This window comes from Zea mays, chromosome 3 (genome assembly GCF_902167145.1).
Source record: "Zea mays cultivar B73 chromosome 3, Zm-B73-REFERENCE-NAM-5.0, whole genome shotgun sequence".
In the NCBI taxonomy this organism is placed as follows: domain Eukaryota; kingdom Viridiplantae; phylum Streptophyta; class Magnoliopsida; order Poales; family Poaceae; genus Zea; species Zea mays.
In genome coordinates, this window is record NC_050098.1 from 105,856,516 (window position 1) to 105,864,145 (window position 7,630).

Below are 7,630 nucleotides of genomic sequence, written 5' to 3' on the forward strand. Positions count from 1 at the left end.
GTTGTGGGTTAGTGTTTTGAACTAAGCCACCTGATAGTCCTTAATTTAGGGCTTAACAGAGGATGTCGCTAGCATTATAGTTTTTTTTCAAAGCTGTTTTGCAAAGTCAAACAATGTGTTTAGTTGAAAATAGCTTTTCTAAAACCAAAACTTTGTTTTGAAAATACGTATGTGACCGTATAAACTTAATCTCGCTCTGATACCAGCTGTGGCAGAACCTCCCAAGTTATTGGGCCCACATGCACCTGCCCTTGTCTTAAAGACCTCAGACGGCTATGCATGTGCACCAAATAACTTAACATGATCCGTCCGAGTGTCCCAAGGACCCCGGAGAAACCACTTACAACCAGGATTGCAAGATTAAGTAAACACAAATCACACACCAACATTTTTGCAGTGGAATTTCTTTATTATAAAAGTTACAAGTTACAACAAATTTAGATTATATTTATCGGAGTGATTACAAAAGTGGTTCAAAGCAATAAACTATGAAATGTTGGAAATTATTTATAAGTTTGAAATATATGCTAGCTTAAGTGACCATCCTCAATAAGAAGTATAGAAGAGTTACTTAGACTTATAAGAAGGCCGTGCCCACTGGCGCTTAGCACCATCAACAGCATAACAAATCTAGTACCTGCAACAACATGGGTTCGAAAATCCAGAGTACAAAGTGTACTTTCGCAAGTCTTACCCGTCTAAGGAAAAAAGACTCTCAAGGATATGCTGGCTTTTGGGAATCAAGGTAAAGCTTATCAAGGTTCAAAGACTCTTTTGCAGAAAAGCTTACTATGAGTGGATCCTTAAGAATTCATTTTACTTGTTAGGTTAAGTAAAGTTACTTGCATCTAGAGTTCTTTCTATCCTAATTCAAGCACTTGGCCTATACTAGCCGCTCTTTTATCATCCCTTCAGCTCACTGGATTGCTACGTGTAAGTCAGTGACCAAGTCTTCATGTCCAAGAAGTAACGGCGATTCGAATCGATTAATACTCAGCTCAGGATCTCCAACCACACGACATATGTAGCACTTAACCCTTGCATATATCAACTCGCCACCGGGTTTCTCAAGACCAGACCGAGTTCACGCAAACCGAGAGCACAGATACACCACCATCTAGCCTCTTGCCATGGAGGGTACACGCTACTCTCATCATCTCTCCACTCCCATTGCGTGTTGGCCTTTCTGGTATTGGTCTGACCGGGGCAAAGCTTACCCATGACGAGGCATGTGGCCAGTTAAAGGGTCCTCGGTCAGCAGGCCCACATCGACATGGTCCTTAATCGACTCAGACGGAGACACTACACCAAGACTTCCTTCTCTTGCAAGTCAACCGCCTGGTCTCGTCTTTATTATTTAAAACCCAAAGTTTGGTATCTGGCAGAGGTACATCTTTTCCGATGTTGAACCCACCATGGCCATGATGGATTCACCATCAAGTCTTTTCTTTTGAAAAGTTCCCATCCCACATGAAGCATCATATTTGTTTAAAACAAACCATTTTGTTTTCTAAGGCAAGACTAAGCATCAGAAAACTTTTAAGTAAAACAGGTATCAAGGAATGGTAAACAGTTCCAAGGAAGGAAATGCAACAATTGTTTATCACCCAACTCCTATCACCTAATGCATCATTCCAAGTGATAAAGAGTTTGAAATAGCAAGGAAAAGGGTAAATACACCGGGGCTTGCTTGGAATAACACTGCGTTAGTGTGGGTAAGACGACGATCTCTTGATGATCATCCTTGTCCTGGCACTTGATCAGGTCATCCGTCCTTAAATTCGTCCATCAGCATCACCATGCGGAGTAGTCCACCCATTACGTCATCTTGGGGTCAACTTGGCTCGTCTTCCGCATCACGTGCATAACTAGTGCACCTAATGAAATGAAAAATGCGCATTTATGAACATTCAGAGGAATGGCACGAGATAATATGATGCTACACAAAAGAGAAATAAAACACTTAATGGTGAGGCCTTACAACACTCACGAGCAAACGCTAGATATCGGTAAATGACTAAGCACCATAATCTCATTGCTCTAGCTTATTTGGATCTAACTCAAATATCAAGAAATATTCAATTCTAAACAAGGCCTATACCTTTATTAGCTAGCCTAGAACACCAAAATATTAATTATACCTTGGCTCACCATTACCGAACACCCATGACTTAGAACAAAAAAATAGAAATAATTTGACTAACCTTTTAGATCGCGTTTCTAAACTAACTTGAATTCCACACTAACCGAATAGGGCATCGCACTATTCGATCTAGCTGGTTGGGCATTATCAGACAACATATAATCTTGTGAGAGCATTTTTATCCACAAAAGCTTTAAAACATTGATATACACCCTCTATCATGAAATCCTCATATTTTAACCGAAACATACTTGTCGATGCTATTCACGTTAAAATACTCGAGTAATGATCAACATTCATTCATGACATCTAATCTATTACTAAATATAGAATATAATGACTATCAGAGCAAATCATCGACTTCATCAAACATCACTCATGCTTACCAATATTCTTCGCATAAATTTGCCTCAAAATTCTAGACTACAACCTCCGACGCGACTACTTTATAATTCTAAAAACAATTATATTGCCATGGAACAATACACCAACACGACAACGGATCTAGCCATAATTATCAAGCGCACTTCTGCTAAGTAAAGGATCATCGCACTAACACACTAATTTATTCAATGATCCAACTATCATGAATAACCCATCTACTTACCAATACCAAAACAATTTGATAATAGCAATTCGACGATGATCTATACTTCACTCATTTTAACGAACATCCGAAGAGTGCTACACTAGAGCTAATTTCACCACACAAACAAAAATCAACTAACCTCAAGCGGCATCGATTGATCCTACCGACCACATCATTCGCTTCATCCATCTAACAATTTAGCTAACAAAAATAATAGACCAGCTTACCGACCCAAACCAACTAACAAAATAACAACCTAGCTCACCACACCTTAGGCCAAATTCTACAAGAACCACGACGATCACGGGTTCAAGCATAACACCGAACACCTAACAAGCGTCACTTACTCACTTCACTGCGTACACCATCTAGCTTTCTATGCCAATCGTATACTGCGATTCACACATACCATCATAGGGAAAACACAGATCACTACACATGGATCAAAACAATGCCGATCATAAGTTAACATTTGAACACCACACCTGCTATCTGAAACACGGACCTGGCGACGTAGAACAAAAGTGGTCGACGATGGGGTCCCTGACGAGCGTCTGAGTGTGAGGGGAGGTGTCCCGACAAGGTGAGCAATGACGACATGACGACGAGGAGCAAGGGGGCTGTTGTTGCGATGACAGATGGTGAAGGGCACTGTGGAGCAGGGAGACACGGTCTCCACGGCGACAGGGAAGGTGTAGCAGACCCTAACGACATGTGGAGGACTAGTTCGCGGAGCTGTTGCTGCTCACTGGGTGAACATCACGGAGGGCCAAGCACAACATCTAGAGCGGCAGCGAGGTGGTGCCTAGGAGCTCAGCCGATCCAAGAACGGAGTTGGGAGGCATGGCCAACATGGGTGAGCCCCGTTGGCAAGGCACGGTCGACGTTGATGCCGAGCAGGGAGAGGTGCGGCCATGAGGAGGTGCGCCGTGCTGAAGCTGGAGGGGAGGCGTCGTACATAGGGCTGGGAGCAGCGACGATGAGGCGCCATGTCCGATGAAGACTCTGCGCGGCCGAGCGCCATGGAAAATGGGGCGCGCGCGGGAGCTCCATGGCGAGCGGATGCCAGGCGCGCGGCCATGGAGGAACGGGGGAGAAGCGAGCTGGAGATGGAGGCCGAGCCGGAGCACCGTGAGGGAGAGATGGAGCGCTGCCGGGGGAGCGCAGCAAGGAAGCAGGGAGCTTGGACCAGGGGCGCGCGCGGTCGTGGGGAAGAAGACGAGGGAGAGAGAGACGCGGCTAGGGCTTGCTGGGAAGACGGCGCGCGGCTTGTGGAGAAGACAGGGTCTTCGGCGGCGGGATTTTTCCAGGCTGAGCGACGCGGCCGTGAAGTAGATGAAGACGGCCAGATTTTTCTGTGCCGTACGAGATTGTGTGGCGTCAAAAAAAATCTGAACACAGAGATAAGGCTAGGTGGGAGGATAGGGTTGGCTAAAAATATCTGAGAAAATATTTCTTCTGATGCAAAAAAAAACATGTATACATCCGTGTTCTAAGATTTAGATCAAAACGAGATGCAAATGAACCGAACAAAAGCACATCAGCCATAATATTTGAGACTGATTTTGCCAGTAGTCAAAGGTATATACGATAGTGTTCTGGAATTCGAGCGTAGAACGAGATACAAACAAGATAAACCAAAATGATATCGGTTATACTAGTATAAACTGAGTCTAACACAATTTAAAATCAGATACTTTCATCTACCACTCGAACACCTGATCGCTCTACCATAGATAATTTATTAGAGACTCAAATCTCAATTATAAATCCTCGGACACAATTTCTCAGCTGACGAGCAGAGACGGAATTATTTTGCACCAAAAACTTTAGTTGTCGAGTTCTACTTAATTTGTTCTGGATAAAAATCATCAGAGTGGGTCGAGCTTCCGAATTTGTATTCTCTAATCTATAAATTTCAAACCGGCACAAGACTCGACATATCGCGAAATAAATATGCGAGATCAATGCGGCATCGAAAGTGTGATTCTTTCAGAAGCGACAACATGCATTATTTCATGGGGGAGAGGCTGTGCGCTGTCCAAACACGGATTTTGCACCCGCCACACGCATCACGATGCCAGGCCACAGATAGACTCTTGTGACGCAAGCGTGAAAGAATTTCAAATGATTTTTTAAGGAACCACATTTGATTTCGAAGATTATAGTTTGGGGGCAAGATGTCGATGGTTAACCCCAAACGATACTAGATTTGATGTTTCGAAAGATTACTAAAAAAATAAATTAGGGCAATTTAGACAGATGGAGACAGACAAGATATCAAAATCGTGATAGATGAAGATAATTAGACCTTAGTGTCCATTTTATTTACTGATATCACGTGCTTAAATCCATACTCGTTGTCGAGCGGAATATAAACACCTGAGGTGTTATAGCCCTCCCCCCTTAAAAGAATCTCGTCCCGAGGTTTGGAACGAAAGACTTCTAAGAGTAGAGAAGCAAGTAACCCATGTCCATATCAGTGATAATCATAAGACAATTCCAAGCAAAGGCGAATGTCTCAGGAGGTTGTTTCTTTAGTGGACATACCATGTATCGCCTTATGCTAATTTAGAGATGTCCACCAATAGAGATGATGTCTGCCAGAAGAACACATAAGGTTCTATGTGTGCAATTTGCTTTTTCTGATGACACTGTACTAGCTGAGTCTGTTGGGCGAGCGGTAGATATGCGACTTTACCCAAACAGAATTAGTTGCAACCTCTTGGGTAAAACACATAGAAGGAGGTTTGCCAACAAGTGGTCATTTGTTGTCACTGAACCTCCCAAGGTATTAGGCCCACCTACCGATGTCCTTGTCCTAAGGACCTCAGACAACCATGTAGATGCACATAATCACTCGACAAGTTCGATACCCTGTATCCTCATTGCATCGCCCAAGAGCATTTCACCCATCATGCAGATATTACATCACATCAGAGGAAAGAATAAGCGGAAGCAGATTACAATAACTTAATTTACATTCATAAAATATATATAGAGAGAGTATTATTACAGTATCGGGTGTTAAGAGTGCATAAAGTATTATTACAAACCAGGGAGGCAAAACACCCTCCCGCACAAAAGTTTAGTGTTTTCAAATTGGGAGGCAAGCATCCTCCCACACCCACGATCACGGATTTGGCTCCTCATTTGGTACCACCTTTGAATAGAAACAACAAAACTCCGTTGTTTCCTCACCTACAATAACATGGGTTTGAAAACCCTGAGTATGGAGTGTACTTTCGCAAGTCTTACCCGACAAAAGAAAATAAACTCTCAAGGATATGCTCGCTTGAGGGAGTCGAGGTAAGGCTATTCAAGAATCAAAGACTCTATTTGCAGAAATGCTTACTAACAGTGGATCCTTAAAAATCCAGTTTTATTATCAAATTAAGTCATTACCTGCATCTATAGTTCTTTCTACCCTAGTTCAAGCACTTGGCCTACAGTAGGCGTCTTTTATCACCCTTTCAGTTCACTGGATACCTACGTGTAAGTCAGTGACCAAGTCTTCATGTCCGAGAAGTAACGACGATCCAAATCGATTAATACTTAGCTGAGGATCTCCAACCACACGACATATGTAGCACTTAACCCTAGCATATGTCAACTCGCCCACGGCTTTCTCAAGACCAGAACGGGTTCACGCCAACCGAGAGCACAAATACACCACCGTCCAGCCTCTTGCCACGGAGGGTACACGCTACTCTCGCCTTCTCTCCACTCCCGTTACATGGTGGCCTTTCTGGTATTGGTCCGACCGAGGCAAAGCTTACCCATGACGAGGCATGTGGCCAGTTAAAGGGTCCTCGGTCAGCAGGCCCACATCAACACGGTCCTTAATCGACTCAGACAGAGACACTACACCGAGACTCTCTTCTCGTGCAGGTCACCCACCCGGTCTCGTCTTTATTATTTACAATCCAAAGTTTGGTACCTGGCAGAGGTACATCTTTTCTGATGTTGAACCCACCTTGGCCAAGATGGATTCACCATCAAGTCTTTTCTTTTGAAAACTTCCCATCCCACGTGAAGCATCATCTTTGTTTAAAACAAACCATTTTGTTTTCTAAGGAAAGACTAAGCATCATAAAACATTTAAGTAAAACAGGTATCAAGGAATGGTAAATAGTTCCAAGGAAGGAAATGCAACAATTGTTTATCACCCAACTCCTATCACCTAATGCATCATTTCAAGTGATAAAGAGTTTGAAATAGCAAGGAAAAGGGTAAATGCACTGGGACTTGCCTTGTGTTGTAGGAGACTCGGGATTTGTTGCACAAATGTCAAAGTAGAAATTGTTCTCGATAGGTGGAATTTTAGCTTGTGGGGCAGTTTCTTCTTCGACAATTATTTCTTCGTTTTCTATACATAGCAATATACATACATGAATGCCCATGTGATGCTATGAATATACAGTTACAATAGAATACACCAAGTTATATCTTGAATATAACTTTCCTTCACGATACACCTGAGTCACTAGGGTTTCCTGAGTTAGTACCCTATTAGGGTTAGGCAAATTCTACCTTAGGAAGCTAGGGTTTTGGGTTCGAGATCCAACAATGTCCAAAATATGCTAAACTTCACCCAAGGGCTTTAATTATCATATTAAGTTTACCCAAAAAGTTTTATGATTTTTGGAGTTACCAACTTACTTCTAAAATTCTAAAAGGCTAGATTTAGGCATCTTTAAATGCTAAATAATTCACGGTTGGGACTAAAAATCTTAGAACTATTTTTATTAAATACTAGATGAATTATAGTCTAGTAAAATTGGTCCCATATTTTTAACATTTTTCTAGAATGTCCTATGGATTTCCAAACTTAATTAGAAAAAGAAAAGGAGAAACTATCCATAGTGTTGGGCCAAAACCAGCTCAGCCGACCCAGG

At 42.5% G+C, this 7,630-nt stretch overlaps 1 long non-coding RNA gene across 2 annotated transcripts; it reads right to left on the minus strand.

The window, feature by feature from the left end:
• Positions 1-1,563: 1,563 nt before the first annotated feature.
• LOC103650318 (uncharacterized) lies at positions 1,564-4,111 on the minus strand. Of its 2 annotated transcripts, none has more exons than XR_004857176.1 (2): positions 3,238-4,111; positions 1,564-1,877 (listed from the first exon to the last, which is right to left on the minus strand). It is a non-coding gene; the product is annotated as an uncharacterized lncRNA (long non-coding RNA). The 2 variants fall into 2 exon arrangements; XR_564068.3 differs by having other exon boundaries at positions 1,581-1,877; positions 3,218-4,094.
• Positions 4,112-7,630: the final 3,519 nt, after the last annotated feature.